This window comes from Bos javanicus, chromosome 7 (genome assembly GCF_032452875.1).
Source record: "Bos javanicus breed banteng chromosome 7, ARS-OSU_banteng_1.0, whole genome shotgun sequence".
Taxonomy (NCBI): Eukaryota; Metazoa; Chordata; class Mammalia; order Artiodactyla; family Bovidae; genus Bos; species Bos javanicus.
Genome location: NC_083874.1, coordinates 23,597,871 through 23,614,946, shown reverse-complemented (window position 1 = coordinate 23,614,946; position 17,076 = coordinate 23,597,871).

The following is a 17,076-nucleotide window of genomic DNA, read 5'->3' as shown; positions in this document are numbered from 1 at the left end:
ATTGTATTCCTCTCATCATGGTACTAATTTCTGATCAAAGCTGATTAAAATAAGGCTGGTGCCCTTAAGGAACACATAGTCTAGGAAAAAAGGAAGAAGAGCAAAGAACTGCTGAAAAACGCGTGAAATGCTATGGTCCAGGAATGTATTAGAAGTTCAGTGGAGTCAATGTAAATTTTTTGTGGACCAGAGAGCAGGTAGGTTTCATCTTCTTAAAAAAAAAAAAAAAAAAAAGCCCTAATAAAGACCTTTCCTGTCATACTAAGAACTTTGGACTTTATTCTGTAAATGAAGGCTAAGACAAAGAAAAATATGCATTTAAGATTCTTTCATAATCAAATGTTAAAGTCCATGACCTTTATCTTCAATTTTGTGATAAATTTCAGCATATTGTTTATAAAATTGTTTCCATGCATGTATATATGTGTATAAAGTGCTCTCCCTTCCTCACATCTTTCCAGATGACAAATTTAAATGAGTTTTATCCCTAAATATCTTTTATTAATTTTTAGAATAAACCTTCAGAAATATTTTACTAAGAAATCACTATTTGTTATTTATGGCCTTCCTTACAACAGACACATGGGCTATTTTTAACAAATATTTATGTCTGAAAAAGATACAGGTTTGGATAATACTACAAGTAATAATGATAACAAACATTTGTTGATATCTACTCATTTTCCAGGCACTCTAATAATTATAGATATTTTCTCATTTGTCCTACAATAATACTATCAGGTAAATACAATTGCTATCTCTCTTTTACACACGAGAACACAGAAACACAAAGATTAAGTTACTGTGCCCAGATCCCACAGCTAGGAGGTGGGCATCAATGACTGTAACATACTGTAACATACATGATTCTAGAATGTATAAACCATTTCAAGAGCCACTTAATAGATGTTATCCTATATTCTGGTAACTGCTAAACAAATCATATTTACTATTTTCTTATTTTTATTTTATATTTAGCTGTATTATCCTGAAAATTCTAAAACGTCTTGCTGTAGTAGCCTATGTTAAATATATCATTTTATTTATTGCAATATAATTTGAATTCAGTAAAGTACACAAATTTTAGTGTACTGCCTGATGAATTTTTGTGTGTGTACACACATATGAACTGCACCCAGATCAAGACATATTCCTTTTCCCCAGTGGTTTCCCTATGAAGCCTTCTAGTAAACATACAGCTATGTACCCAGAGGTAACCATCATCCTAAACTCTATTAACCATGAATTAGTTTCATCCTATTCCTGAATTTCATATGAACAGAATCATGCAGTAAGTACATTTTTAGTTCTATTTCAGCATAATGTTTTTTATGATTTTCATGTAGTTATATGTACCAGCATTTTTTTTCTTTTTCTCTGCTATGACATATCCTATTCTCTGCTATATAGTATCCTATTAAAATTTTAAAGTGAATTATACTATGGGTAGATGTTTGAAATGTTTTCAGTTTGGCACCATGGTGAATAAATCTTCACATTGTGTGTGTGTGTGCTCACATGTTCTTGTCCTTTGCTAAGGAGCAGAATTGCTAGGTTGTAGAAGAGATGTATGTTTAATGTTGTGCAAAGGGTTGTTCAGAGGGATTTATTATTTTATTTACACTCCTACCAGCAATGTATGAAAGTTATTTTTCTTTACAATGTCTCCAGTACATAGCTTTCTGATTTTAGCTTTTCTGATGTTTCATTTTGGTTTTAACTTTTCATTTCACTGAGCCATCACTGAATCATGATAAAAGAGCAAATTGGGTATTACAAGAAAAAAACCAATCCACTGGAATTTTTATTTCAGTTATTGCATTTTTAAGATCTAAAATTTCTTCTTAGTTCTTTTTTAGAGTTTCTATATTTTTCTTGAAGTGTCCCATCTCTTCACAGATTATATCCATATTTTCCCTTAAACTATTTAACAGATTATTAATAATTATCTTAAGGCTCTTCTTGCCTGCTAATTTCAGTAACTTGCCTATCTGCAAGTCTGCTTCTATCAACTGTTTCTCTTGGTTCTGAATCACATTTTCCTCTTTCATGTTTGTAATGCATTTTATTATATTCTGAGAATTGTGTATAAAGAAATATTGGAGAGTGAATGTTTATTTTTTTATTTCTCAAATAGTGCAAGCCTTTGTGTCTCCCAGCTTGTTTGGGGGCTGATCATTCATATTCCTCCCAGGAGGATATGTCCAATAGGTTGAATATGTAAATTGATTTTCACTTGTGATTAACTCAAGCCCCAGTTTCCTGAGGTGCCACCTCTTTGATATATTCAGTATTTGTGTAGGGACAGGATTGGCAGAAATTTTGGATATTTTTAGCTCACCTTTAGATTCAATTCTAGATGTGTTACAGAATCCAATAACCTTGTTCTTCTCATCAGCCCCTCCGCTAACATTGTATTCTGAGCAAAACTAAAGGATGATGGAGGAGAATTAATGACCGCTTTTTGTCCTTATGTTTGACTCTTCCAGGTGCAATCTATCTTCCCAGCCCATGTTGTCGAAAGCCCAGATGATTTCACTTTCTGCATGCAGATTTCTCCAAAGTCCTTTGCATTCCCACCTGTATCCATAGCAGGCACCTTTCTCAAAGTATGAATGCTGATATGGCTCTGCTTATCTATAAAAAGCTTGCTTTAGTCTGGAATTTAGTGCAATACTATGTCTGCTAATGATAGAAAACTTAAATATGTCAATTCAAGTGACTTAGTCATGCCTGCTTTAGAATTCAGTCACATTGGGTAAATACCCAAGTCAATTCAGGTCCCACCCCCTCTTTCTCATTTTCAACTCATTGGTTATGAACCCAGTATCTAAGGTGCAGGTTATCATTCTGGCACTGAGAGATAAGTATATCACCACATCACTCTGGTCTTGGTTCTGGCTTCTGTTATGGAGAAGCATCTTATCTGATCCCTGTCATTCTAAGCTACAAGATAATGCTAATGACTTGCAGGTGTCAGATCCTTGTAATCTGTATCTTCTCTACCTTCTTATTCTCTCTCTGTCATCTCGCATTCCCTCGGAGCTCTAAGCTATTACTTTCTTCACTGCTATAGGAATCTGTTCTCTGGACCGTCTGTCTACATTATTCAGTCAGTCACTCCTGAGTACTGTTCAGATGCACATTCCTCTAAGGCACAAGGACCTTCTTAGACTACATAAAGTGAAGAACAAGTTTGTCTGTTCACCCAAGCCTATATGGAATTTCTTTCAACTTGATCCTGGGGATCTCTACCCAAAGGAGTGGAAGACACCATTTCTATTTGCATCTATGCTCTTTTCTACTTATATATCTTTCTCTCCAAATACCACCTCATCCTCCCCCTTCCAGAAAATCTGTTTCAAGTTCTCTCAATTTAATGTGCCTGAGAATGTGCCTTCCTCAAGTCCTCACCTCCAGGTGAATGCAGTCTTTAAGATATTGCAAACTATGTTGGAATGTTCTAAGTTCTAACGTATCCTGTACTGAGGCAGAGGGAATCCCTCCACATGGACGGCACAGTCTTGGGGGTTCGGACCCACCCAAGACTTATTGAAAGGATGTATACTGTGCGTGTGAGTCCTTGAGGTTCAGAGAAAGCATAGATCTTAAAGAACTCAAGGGTCGTGAGGGGCCGGATAACTGGAGCTGGTTCATTGGGGACCCAATCAGATCAGTCGTTCAGTCGTGTCCGACTCTTTGCGACCCCATGAATCTCAGCACGCCAGGCCTCCCTGTCCATCACCAACTCCCAGAGTTCACTCAGACTCAGGTCCATCGAGTCAGTGATGCCATCCAGCCATCTCATCCTCTGTCGTCCGCTTCTCCTCCTGCCCCCAATCCTTCCCAGCATCAGAGTCTTTTCCAATGAGTCAACTCTTCGCATGAGGTGGCCAAAGTACTGGAGTTTCAGCTTTAGCATTATTCCTTCCAAAGAAATCCCAGGGCTGATCTCCTTCAGAATGAACTGATCTCCTTCAGGGGGCCCAAATACGGCTACCTAATTCCAATCCCACCCAACGTCGCCTATTCCCCATGAAGGGGAGTGGGGGGAGGTGCTGGGCGAACTTAAAAGTCTTGCTGGGGCGGGGGATGAGGGTGAGGGGAGCGGCTGGCTGAGGGATCTTTGAATAAGAGACACCACCTGGGAAATAAGAGACACGTTGCTGAGGTGGTCGTGCCGCAGGGAGGCCCGGGAGAGAGAGCGAATGCGCCTGCGTGGCTTGGGCAATTCCCCGGAGCGAAGGGAAACACACAGAGGAGTCAGTCCTGGTCCGAAGCAGTTCGGAGGAAGTCGGGTTACTCTCCGGGACTCTTGTGGGAAAGAAACCAAGCATCTGCCAGTGTCTGAGCTCACACTTGTACAGAGCCTCTCATTCACTCTGAAGCTGCACGTTTTCGGGAACACCGAGGCCTTGTTGATAGGTGAGACGGACCAGTCGTAGAATGAGAATCACCTGGGAGTCTTGGTTCATGGTGAGGCCCAAGGACCCCATCAGCAGCACGATCTAATGGGGACTAATTGGCGTCACGTTTTCAACCCCAGTATTGCAAACGGGGACCCTTCTCCCCCATGACAGTATCCAGGTGGTTTTGGAAAGGCCATGGCCACACTGACCTTGAGGGCCTGACAGTCCAGGGCCAGCTGAACTGTAGCTCACTGCTCACGTGCCTGCTGTTAGGTGGTTAATGCGTCTGGTCTTCAATTATTTACTCGAAGATGCTGGCAATACCACCCCTTCCTCAACATTGGTCTATGGCCGCATGTCAAGATTACCAAGACACAGTTGACTGAGGAAGAACATAGCTGAGCCTAGTTTGCAGGTAAGTGCGCACAGTTTGATGGTAGTAACTGGAAAAGAATTGTTGCAGCCTCCTATCCTTGAACTACAGTGAAGAAGCAATAGTGTCCTGTTAGCTGTGTCTTCAGGTGATATATCTGGAGGGTGTGGAAAAGGGTTGGCAAGAGTATGACTGTATACTGATTGATAAATAGTGGCTCAATTTTGGATGGAATGGTCAGATTACTGGAAGGACCGGTAACAATATTTAAGCCAATTTGATATATGGTTTCCTCAAAATGTGCCTGGAGTATAGAATATATGTGTCTTGTATAAATATTCATGAAAGACATATTGCAGACCAGGCTTTCAGTAATCAGATAAACTATAAGATGCATTCTAGGGATGTCTTTGTGACTCTGTAATCTTACCTCAATGCTTGTTTGCTCAATGGGTTGAGCAAAGTGGCAAAGATAACAGATTATATGCATTATAAACAACCTTGGCTTTCCCTAACCGAAGTTCATCTGGCTAACCCCACTAAGTGCCTCATATACTAACAGCACAGACCAAAACAGACCCTTTTCCCTCCAGTTAGGGATAGGAGGGTTGAATAGTCAGCCATATCAGCATGGATGGGGCAGAATTCCACCACCCCTGCCAGAATACATTTTTTTTTTTTCCTGAATATAGATTGTCTTTGTTAGACATCCTGAATCCCATATTTCCCATAATTGTATCCCTTATACATTGTTTTTAACAAAGAAATTCTTTTATGGTGAAAATGACAAGACAGCTTGATACTTAAGGGATTTATTATAAAATGGTTCAGTGGTCAGTAAATTATTCAGTATGATACCAGCTGGTGACAACGGCTTGTAAATTTGAGGTGCTGTCCTATGGGATGCTCTCTAAACCAGTAATCAGTATCTAAATTTTTTTGCTTTCCATAGCCAGAATATAGCCAGCAAGGGCATGGTACGTCTCATTATTTCTCTTAATGAACCTTTTGTCAAGATTGGCTTTTATTCTCTCTAGCTATATTTTTGGCAGTTTTAGATTTTTGGTTTCCAAGACAGGAAATCATTCACGAGGGCATAAAATAAGGATTCACTTGACCTTGATGCTGAGGTTGCCAGCTGACTGGTGGGGCTCTTTCTGCCCTTGAAGCAATGAGGAAAGAATGGAGTGGATAGATTCTCTGTAGTGACCGACGAGAGAGTGAATATGATTGATATTACACAGTAGAAGGGGGAAGTATATCTGAAGCCCACAGTTTTCTCTAGGATGGTTGTTAGCACTTTTGCTTCACTTGAAAAGATTCATGGAGTTTAAAACTAAGCAATAATAATAAAAACTACTAAGTCTCATCCCCCACAGGAAGAAAGGTTTGTATCACTGTATCACTCGACCCTACCGGCTGAAGAACACAGACGTTATAAATACCAACTATCACTTCAAGAGTAGTTGAAGGAAGTTATTACAACCCTATGGTATTTTTGTTTGCTTGTTTGTTTTTGATGTTGCTAATTCTCTATTTATGTATTTAATCGATTGCCCATTTTTTCTTCCTTTCTCTATTTCATCCAAAGTATGTTGGTAATGGTTAAAATTAGAACTTAATCTGAGTTTTCAGTATAATAGAGTAGCACTATAATACAGTATGGAAGAAGAATAAAAAATACCCAGACATGGAAATGGTTAATAATGGAATGAAGGATATATTTGGATATTTAACAAAGTTGTGGGCTTGGTGGATAAGTTTTATTCAAGGCATAATGATAAATAAGAAAAAGAGTACCCTTTTAAGTGATGAAGTGCATGCAGTCTAGAATAAGGATGTAACTTTAAAACATCTTTATATACCAACTGTCACACCATAAATATACATAAAGCAAAAGTGCTTGTAGAAATTCACAGTAGTTGTAGGTGAATTTAAATAAACTGTCAGATCATGATTGATGAAGCAGACCAAAATATGTAAGAGTTCTTGTAATATAATCAATCATATGGTTGACCTAATCAGTGTGTCTCAAACACAATACCCTAACAATACACAATACTGTTTCTTTGTGTATTCCCATGGAACTCTTAAAACAACTAACTACATATTAGACCACCAAGGAAACTTCAGTAAATTCAGAAAGATAGAAATCATGTAGATCATATTGATAACAAATAATCTAAATATTCTCTTTTGTTTCATATTCATCTAATTCCCCTGTTCCTTTAGGCAAACATTTTGCTGTTAAAATACTTAATAGAGGACTTGGAGAAAAATAATGGAAATGCTTATGAGGAAACTGCTTCTGGTTTCTGCAGTGGAAAGAGCAGAATCAACTAGTTGCATATTTTCCCCCTCGGGAATAAAAATAATGCATTCCTCCTCTTAAAACAAACAGAACCTTTTACAAATCTTTCATTTTCTCTTAATAAGCCTTCAAATCAATTCAGGCTAGTATTAAAAAGCAGAACTTTCCCTGGGGGGAAATATTTGGAAAAATTATTAACTTAATCCTATTTTGCTCTTAATTATTTTATTCATTATAAACCAAGTCTCATAATATCCTAGACTAGATTAAACAGGCTTCAATTATAAAAATGGAGCATCCCAGCTACTAAGATGAATCACATAAAAGAAAGAAGAGTCTACTTAGGTCCCTCAAATTTCAATATATTTAGTAAGTTATTGACCACTCTCAACATTCTGGATGAATTAAGTGGACAGAAGATATCACTGTATATGTCTGGTTTTGCACAAAAATGTATATTCTTTATTCCTCTCAGTATTCTCTTACCTGAGAATGCACTATATTTTTATGTAACAATACGTATTTGTTTATCCATTTAATTTTTCATTCTCATATTGGGGTTCTGCATGATCTCATTACTCAAATGTGGCAATGTAATATACAAAATAAACGAGGTGTGAATGTGAATTGCTCTGCAAATCTCAGTGTAATGAGCAGCACAGGAAAGTATCAAATGCCTTAGGAATTCAATCTTTCAACAATATTTAATGAAGACCTAGTAAGTGCTATGTATTATTCCAGGTACTGGAGATAAAACAGTGGCCAAAACAGTACTGTGCCCACATTCCACTAGAGGAAACAGAAAACAAAACAGGCACAAATGTCAGAGTTTATTATGTGCTGTGAAGAAAAGTAAAACAAGCTAGGGAAGATAGTGCCAGAGGGAGAGGAGCTTGCAATTTTATACATGCTAGCCTGAGAAGGCCTCTCTAAGAAGGTGACTATTGAGCAGAGATTTGAATTCAGCAGCAGCAGCAGACTGATGTGTGAGATAAGAATTTCCTTGGCAACGGGAAAGCACGTGCTATGTCTTAAGGTGGGACTGTACCTGAGGTTGGAGGAAGAGGACAGAGAGAGACATATGGTTACAAAACAGTAGTTGGGGTGGAGTGTATGAGAAATGAGACTTCAGTGGTAGTTAAGAGCCAGGTCATAGAGGGCATTGCAAGATACAGTGACTTTGGCTTTAACTCAGTGAGATGGGAAGCCTTTTGGAGAGTGTAAGGAGAGAAATGATGGGATCTGATTCAGGTTGTAAAAGACTTCAGGAAGGCTCAAATATGTGAGAGGATGGACAGATATATCAAATTTGCCTGAATGCTGTCACACTGTATAATGGCATCTACAGTGGACAAATGAAGTATTGGCTTTAGTGGAAATAATGTGGGATCAGTAACTTTTGAATGGAACCGGTGATTGGGCAGCAACCAAAGTCCTGGTTGTAAGGCTAAAAATTAGACCTGTGGAATCGGAGTGTGTGGTGACTGTTGTATTATGGGCAGCTTTAGCATTCAATCCTGAGTGGGTAATCAGGTGGTTCTCCTTCCTAACTCTTCCAAGAAAAGAGAAAGTCACTCACCAACATGCCTGAGCAGATAGAAGACTGTTTCAGAAACAAAACTGGGTAGGACTTGGGGCGAGATATTGGTGAGATGGTTACCTGTGGCTGATGAGATCCAGGAAAATAAATGAGTCATCCTATTGAAATTGGCAGCCAATGACAGGCTGGGGACATTTCTTCTCTGTAACTTTCTCCAAGATCCTCACACCGTATAAAACTTGTGAAATGATTTTGTTTCATTCTTGGAGCTCGACAGCATTTCCACATATCTCTTTTAGGGTAGTCTGTGTATGTTGACATGTTGCATTACAGATATTTATTGATATGTCAGTCTTCTGCACTAAATTTTGAGCAAGTTAGATACTCAAAACTATGCCTTACTATCTTTGTATCTCACTAGTGCAGCTTTTGGCATGTAGGATTTACTACTAAATAAATAGTTATGTATTTCTAGGAACAAAGAAGCAAATAAATGTAACTTTTTCCTGCAGGCTCTACTTAAAAAACAAAATCACCTTGTTTTTAGTTGCTAAGTCATGTCTGACTGTTTTGTGATCCCATGAGTCCATAGCCCACAGCGCTTCTCTGTTCATGGGATTTCTTAGGCAAGAATACTGTGATGGGCTGCCATTTCTTTCTTTAGGGAATCTTCCAGAGCTAGGGATCAAACCAATGTCTGTTGCATCTCCTGTACTGGCAGGCAGATTCTTTACTTCTGAGCTTCTGAGGAAGCCCCTAAAACTAGTTCAGTTCAGTTCAGTCGCTCACTTGTGTCCAACTCTTTGCGACCCCATGAATCGCAGCACGCCAGGCCTCCCTGTCCATCACCAACTCCCGGAGTTCACTCAGACTCACGTCCATCGAGTCAGTGATGCCATCCAGCCATCTCATCCTCTTGTCATCCCCTTCTCCTCTTGCCTCCAATCCCTCCCAGCATCAGAGTCTTTTCCAATGAGTCAACTCTTTGCATGAGGTGGCCAAAGTACTGGAGTTTCAGCTTTAGCATCATTCCTTCCACAGAAATCCCAGGGCTGATCTCCTTCACAATGGACTGGTTGGATCTCCTTGCAGTCCAAGGGACTCTCAAGAGTCTTCTCCAACACCACAGTTCAAAAGCATCAATTCTTCGGTGCTCAGCCGTCTTCACAGTCCAACTCTCACATCCATACATGACCACTGGAAAAACCATAGCCTTGACTAGACAGACCTTTGTTGGCAAAGTAATGTCTCTGCTTTTGAATATGCTGTCTAGGTTGGTCATAACTTTCCTTCCAAGGAGTAAGTGTCTTTTAATTTCATGGCTGCAGTCACCATCTACAGTGATTTTGGAGCCCCCCAAAATAAAGTCTGACACTGTTTCCACTGTTTCCCCATCTATTTCCCATGAAGTGATGGGACCGGATGCCATGATCTTCGTTTTCTGAATGTTGAGCTTTAAGCCAACTTTTTCACTCTCCACTTTCACTTTCATCAAGAGGCTTTTTAGTTCCTCTTCACTTTCTGCCATAAGGGTGGTGTCATCTGCATATCTGAGGTTATTGATATTTCTCCCGGCAATCTTGATCCCAGCTTGTGTTTCTTCCAGCCCAGCGTTTCTCATGATGTACTCTGCATATAAGTTAAATAAGCAGGGTGACAATATACAGCCTTGATGTACTCCTTTTCCTATTTGGAACCAGACTGTTGTTCCATGTCTGTTTCTAACTGTTGCTTCCTGACCTGAATACAGCTTTTTTAAGAGGCAGGTCAGGTGGTCTGGTATTCCTATCTCTTCCAGAATTTTCCACAGTTTATTTTGATCCACACAGTCAAAGGCTTTGGCATAGTCAATAAAGCAGAAATAGATGTTTTTCTGGAACTCTCTTGCTTTTTCCATGATCCAGCGGATGTTGGCACTTTGATCTTTGGTTCCTCTGCCTTTTCTAAAACCAGCTTGAACATCAGGAATTTCACGGTTCACGTATTGCTGAAGCCTGGCTTGGAGAATTTTGAGTATTACTTTACTAGCATGTGAGATGAGTGCAATTGTGTGGTAGTTTGAGCATTCTTTGGCATTGCCTTTCTTTGGGATTGGAATGAAAACCGACCTTTTCCAGTCCTGTGGCCACTGCTGAGTTTTCCAAATCTGCTGGCATATTGAGTGCAGCACTTTCACAGCATCATCTTTCAGGATTTGAAATAGCTCAACTGGAATTCCATCATCTCCACTAGCTTTGTTCGTAGTGATGCTTTCTAAGGCCCACTTGACTTCCCATTCCAGGATGTCTGGCTCTAGGTGAGTGATCACACCATCATGATTATCTGGGTCATGAAGATCTTTTTGTACAGTTCTTCTGTGTATTCTTGCCACCTCTTCTTAATATCTTCTGCTTCTGTTAGGTCCATACCATTTCTGTCCTTTATCGATCTCATCTTTGTATGAAATGTTCCCTTGGTATCTCTAATTTTCTTGAAGAGATCTCTAGTCTTTCCCATTCTGTTGTTTTCTTCTATTTCTTTGCACTGATCACTGAGGAAGGCTTTCTTATCTCTTCTTGCTATACTTTGGAACTCTGCATTCAGACGCTTATATCTTTCCTTTTCTCCTTTGCTTTTCACTTCTCTTCTTTTCACAGCTATTTGTAAGGCCTCCCCAGACAGCCATTTTGCTTTTTTGCATTATTAAAACTAGTTATCCACCCTTAATTGAATAAAAACTCTACGTTGCCATCATTATAGAGGGTGTGTAGGATTTCTTTCCCTAAAAATTTTGAATGAGAATAAGTTTTTGCACCAAGAGTTAAGCTTTCAAATGAGAAAAAAAAAAAATTGCTTTAAAGGGCCAAAAAGGCATTCTAGGTCTGTATAATTTTAAAAGAACCTGTCTGAATACACACACACACATGTGTAATTATATAGAATGGATGACAATTATAAAAATATACCTGTAACACATCAAATTAATAATAATTTTTATTGAGTACTTTATGACAGAGTTATTCTAAGTTCTTTATGTACTTTTTAGTACTTAAATCACTTAACAACACTATTTTCAACTTTCTGTGTCAGTAAATTTTGAAATATAGAAGTAGATCATTTTCTATGAAAATCAACATTAATATATCCATTTATGGATTGATAATATGGTGTGAGAATTTGGAAAACTATTGCTGCTCAGCATTCTGAAATTTGCTACTGTAATTGTATTTTCAATGTAAAATTAGATTTTTACATTGTACATTATCAATATCCAATTTGATTATATGGATGGGTTAATAAACGCTGATAAATACAATAAATCCTAATTTGATAAGTAAAGGGCTTCCCTGATGGCTCACATGGTAAAGAGTCTGTTTGCAGTAAGGGAGACCTGAGTTCAATCCCTGGGTTGGGAAGATCCCCTGGAGAAGGGAATGGCAACCCACTCCGGTATTCTTGCCTGGAGAATAAGTAAACACTTAGCAATCTAAAAGTAGAGGGAAAGACCCTTTCCAAACTGTGTTCTAATCAGACATATACAACAGATTTTGTAATTAGAGGAAATCAGAGGTAAAACATTAGAAACATTCCTCTCAAAGCTAGGTATAAGAAATGATTTCTACTGTATAAAATGCTACTGCATTATAGCCACTGTGGGGAGAGAAAATGATGAGGTAAAAATATTGGTAAGAAAATATTTCACTGCTGAAGGGGTTTTTGTTAATATCTATTCCACATTTCCCTCAAAGGCAAAATATGAAAATACACATATTAATATCAACTTTATACTGTTTTTAAATATACTTGATATTTTTCCCTGTAAAGCATTTTGTAGAGTATCTTATACAGAAGAAATACTTAATTCCTATCATCATCATCATCATCATTGTCACCATTTACTCCCTGAAGCTGCAAGTTTAAAGACCCAACCAAAAACCATAGTAATTTCTAATATATTTAAGAGAGTTAATCTGCATCGAGTTAAAGGTGGAGATTAAACCTACCCAACTTTAATAGGTTTAAATTCACAAGGACATGGAGAATAGGAGAGGAGACAGTGTCAAAATTTTGGAAACTGGAAATTACTTGAATAAGTCAGACATTTAAGCAGAATAGAAAATTCCCCAGTGATGTGGGAATTGTTGGGCTAAGACCTTCCAGAAGACGGTATGTATGGAGTATGGGATTGAGGTAAAGAAACTTGGTTAAAAGAAGTTAAGAAGCCAGATTTATAAATTCTCTGCCTCATACCCCAGCTCCTTCGCCTGTCTCCACTCCTCACCACAAGATGTTGGAGATTTTTTACTTGTGAGAATAATTTACTTGAGAGACACCACCAGGCACCTTTGAGGTTGGGGGTGCTGTGCTGCAAACAGGGGGATTAACTTGATGTGTTCATTCCACATACAGAGACCATAAAACCTCTTCCCTTCTTCAGCTGGAATGCAGGTCTTTACCTTTTAGGCAGTTTAGAAGAATTTCCTCTGGGAAATCCAGAAGAAATTTTTTAAAATACAGCTAAGGTTTTCTAAAATTAACCAGTTCCGTCAGATCACTTTGCTCAGTTGCATTCATGTCCTCAGAGCTTCCAATCTAATTTTATACTGCTGCTGCTGCTAAGTCGCTTCAGTCATGTCCGACTCTGTGCGACCCTATGGACTGCAGCCTACCAGGCTTCTTCATCCATGGGATTCTCCAAGCAAGAACACTGGAGTGGGTTGCTAATGCACATAAATACAAGCAGGTAAACAAGGACTACCAAACATCTGAGCAAAGTTTCTAACCTGAAAGAGAGAAAAAGGCAGAAAAAATAACCAGAGAAGAAGAGACTTGGAGGAAACAGAAAATACAAGGAGAAGAAAGCTGTAACAACAAGACCAAAATCCCCAAAATGAATGAAGTACAAGTTACCATGAAAAGGAACATTCAGAAATTAAAACAAGCTCTTGGAAATTTAAAACATCATAGAGCTAAAATAACTCAATAGAAGGACTGGAAAATAATGATAAAGGGGAATTTTTAAAATAAAGGAAATGAGATGATTCTATAAGCTTCCAGACAGAGGAAAAACAAATGTTACAAAGGGCAAAGAAATCAAATGACTTCAGAATTCTGAATCCTAAAAGATAACGAAATGAAGCAATATCCTCCCTGAGGAAAAATTAACTTTATTCAAAAGTTTCCATGCTCAGACAAGTTATCAGCCAGGGGAAAGATATTCTTAAGACATTTTGATACACATAAGATCTTAATCTCTCACTCCTTCTAAACAAGCTGCTAAAAGAGATGCTCAACAAAATAAGGATGTAATTGGAGGACAAGGAAGACATGAAATTACGGAAGCTTCCACTCTAGAAACAAAATGCTAGGAATGCGTACTCGTCTTTTATGATTTGTATAGTGTTGGTCCAAAGAGGGTTTTAAAAGTTTTAATTGGTTGTCAGAATCTAAAATTGGGAGTTTCACATAAAAATATGCCTTCCAGTTTCTGCTGAAAATTCAGGCTGGCAACACTCTCTATGGTGGCGGATGTGAGCTGAGAGTGAGGAACCACGCCCACTGTGCCTGGGTCGGGACCTCTTGCGCAGTCTCTCCTCTGCACAGCCCCTCCCGTTCTTGCTGTTTATTTGACAGTGAAACAAAGTGTCATTTGCCATTTATCATTGTACTTACTTGTGCTTTCTTACAGTGGAGTTCAGCGAAATATTTCTCTCCCAAAATTGAAATATAAAAGTAATAGGGCAATATATTTTTTAAAGAAAAATAGGAGAACACATATTTATTATAATGATTGAAGAGGATGCTGCTTGTTTGGTGTGCAAACCAAATGTGGCTGTGTTAGAAAACTGCAGAGTAAGTCATTATTATGAAACACAATTATTTTGGACAGAATTATGATACATATTTGAAACTATTCATGAATAAAAAACCTTAATGCCCAAGATAGCAAAGACGTATTATTTAAAACATTTTTTTTCTGTATGAAAAAAATAGTACTATTGTGGAATAGAGTTGTCTTAAGTAAAATTATTCTCCATGTATTCAAAGCCTCTGGCAGATGAGTATGTCTATTGAATGAAACAGTGATAGTGAACTGAAACCACAAATAATTTCTAATTTAATTCTTAGAAATTAGTACTCATCAGCATGTTGAAGAGTTAGCTGAGAATTTCCCAAACAATTGCCTGAAAAAGTCAAATTGTATGTGGCATGTTTCTACTGCAGGTGTTGAGAATGTAGATATAAATAATTCTGCCTAGACAACAGTATTTATTATGACAGATTGTTATATGATCAAAAAATTTTGAACATGGTACCCATGACAAACACAGCATTAGGAACCAATTTAAACTTTGTTTTACAAAGCATCTTATGAATTTTAGTACAGACTGGTCAAAATTGATGAGTGCCTACAGATGGTTCAGCTAAGGAATGGTTCTTCAAATGTTGGATCTCTTATAGGGCATAAATTTGAGAAGAAAACATTTTGCAGTGCTGAATGAACATAAATTCATTGTATCATTCAACAGGATAGAATTGTGTTCACAAGTTGAAAGTGAAACTTCACCCATATCATATACAATCCTATCAACTGCACGGAATTGAAAATTCCAACTCAAATTGGCTTAGAGTATGAAAATTAATAATTTTATATGTAGGAAGTTCAGACCAAGGGAAGGTTTAAGGTTGATGGATTCAGTATCTTTGATGTGTCATTAAAGACCATATGCTTGCTCCATGTCAGTTTTACATTCAGGCTGATGAGATGCTGGACACGTTTTTCAAAAACTTTACTATCAAGTGGAAGATGTGAAATCTTTCCTAAAACCAATCACTGGTAAAAGGAATTATATTAATACCAGTAAAGCCTGCCCTGGAAGCTGGAAGTTGAGTCACTTTCCCTGAAATACATGAACAGTTAGAAGAAGTTGATTTTCTAGGGAAAAAAAAAAAATCGGGATTCTATTGGGATTAAAGAAAAGGGATAGAGATCTTTGGTAAGAACAAATACTATTATCTGAGTTGTGTTCTCCTGGCTTGAACTGAAGACAGTTCTGTCTTGATTGATGAACTGCAAGTCCAATGTGGTTGCTGGCTCTGTTAAACTGAGGTTAGGTGGTTTTCTTATGAGGTGGTACTGAATCACTTTATGGAAATTTTAAAGCAGTGAAAATCAGCTAACTGGTGAAGACTAGATCAAATTTTCTGCTGAACATTTTAACCTACTGAAATTCCTTTGACTGTTCTCAGCAAGGTCTTCAAAAGAATTTATATCATTACACCAATGTATGTTTTAATTTGCTCTTTTCTAGGGAAGTTATGACTTTGGGAACTTCATTAGGCAGGGCCCAATTGGTCTGCTTTCCTAAGTAGAGATTGGTTTTCAAAATGAAGTAATGGCTTGAGTTGCCGTCTAAAAATTCAGAGGTTAGGAAACAATTTTCAAAAATAAAATTCTTTAATTTCAAAATTTATGAAAATAAACTATTATTTTCCAGTTCACTTTCCTAAGTTTGAAAATGTGAATGAAAAGTACTAATGGATGTTACTGAATTATAGCACCACATAATACTAAAACTAAGAAGAATAATATTAGAAACCAAAATTCTATAAATATCCTAGGAATTGATTCCCTAAATATAAATCATGTTGCAAGATTTTATCCATGTTCATGAGTAACTATGTTTGTGTACCATTCTTTTCAATCAAGAAATTGCTTAAAAATAAGAACTACTCCAAAAGATCAAAACTAAAACGACACTTGATTTTTATATTATGGTTATCACTGAAATAGGGCTTCCCAGGTGGCACAGTGGTAACTAATCCACCTGCCAATGCAGGAGACTCAGGAAACAAAGGATCGATCCCTGGGTTGGGAAGATCCTTGGAAATGGCAACCCACTTCAGTATGCTTGCCTGGAAAATTCCATGGACAGAGGAACCTGGTGGTCTACAGTCCATGGGGTCGCAAAGAGTCAAACATGACTAAGTAAGCATGCATACACCAAGGAAATATGTGAGGTTTCAGACTGGAAATCAAAATAGTAACACATTAAAGAAAAGTTTTAAGAGTTTAATATTTCTATAATTAAAATTTTAATATTGGGTATTATTCAAGTTTTATTTTGCTGATTGCTTACACTGAGATATTTCTCTAGTAGTTGGATTTTTTTTTTTAAGCACATGTTCTGCTTTTTGTGTTTCAGTTACTGCTTGTAGACATTTAATTTGCTATCTGTTTTGGGTCTGAATGAGGTCTTTTAAAAATATATGCTGAATATTTTATGTAGGACTGGGTAAAGGTTCTGCCTTGACCCTATAAAGATTTCTTTCTTAATCTCAGGGTGGTAGTGAGACTGTCTCTTCAGTGATTTAGTTATGTTTTCTGATGATGCTACCTACCTTCATTTAATTCTAGATCTTATCGGGTATAATGGAGACTTTGATGTGGCAGTTTTGTCTG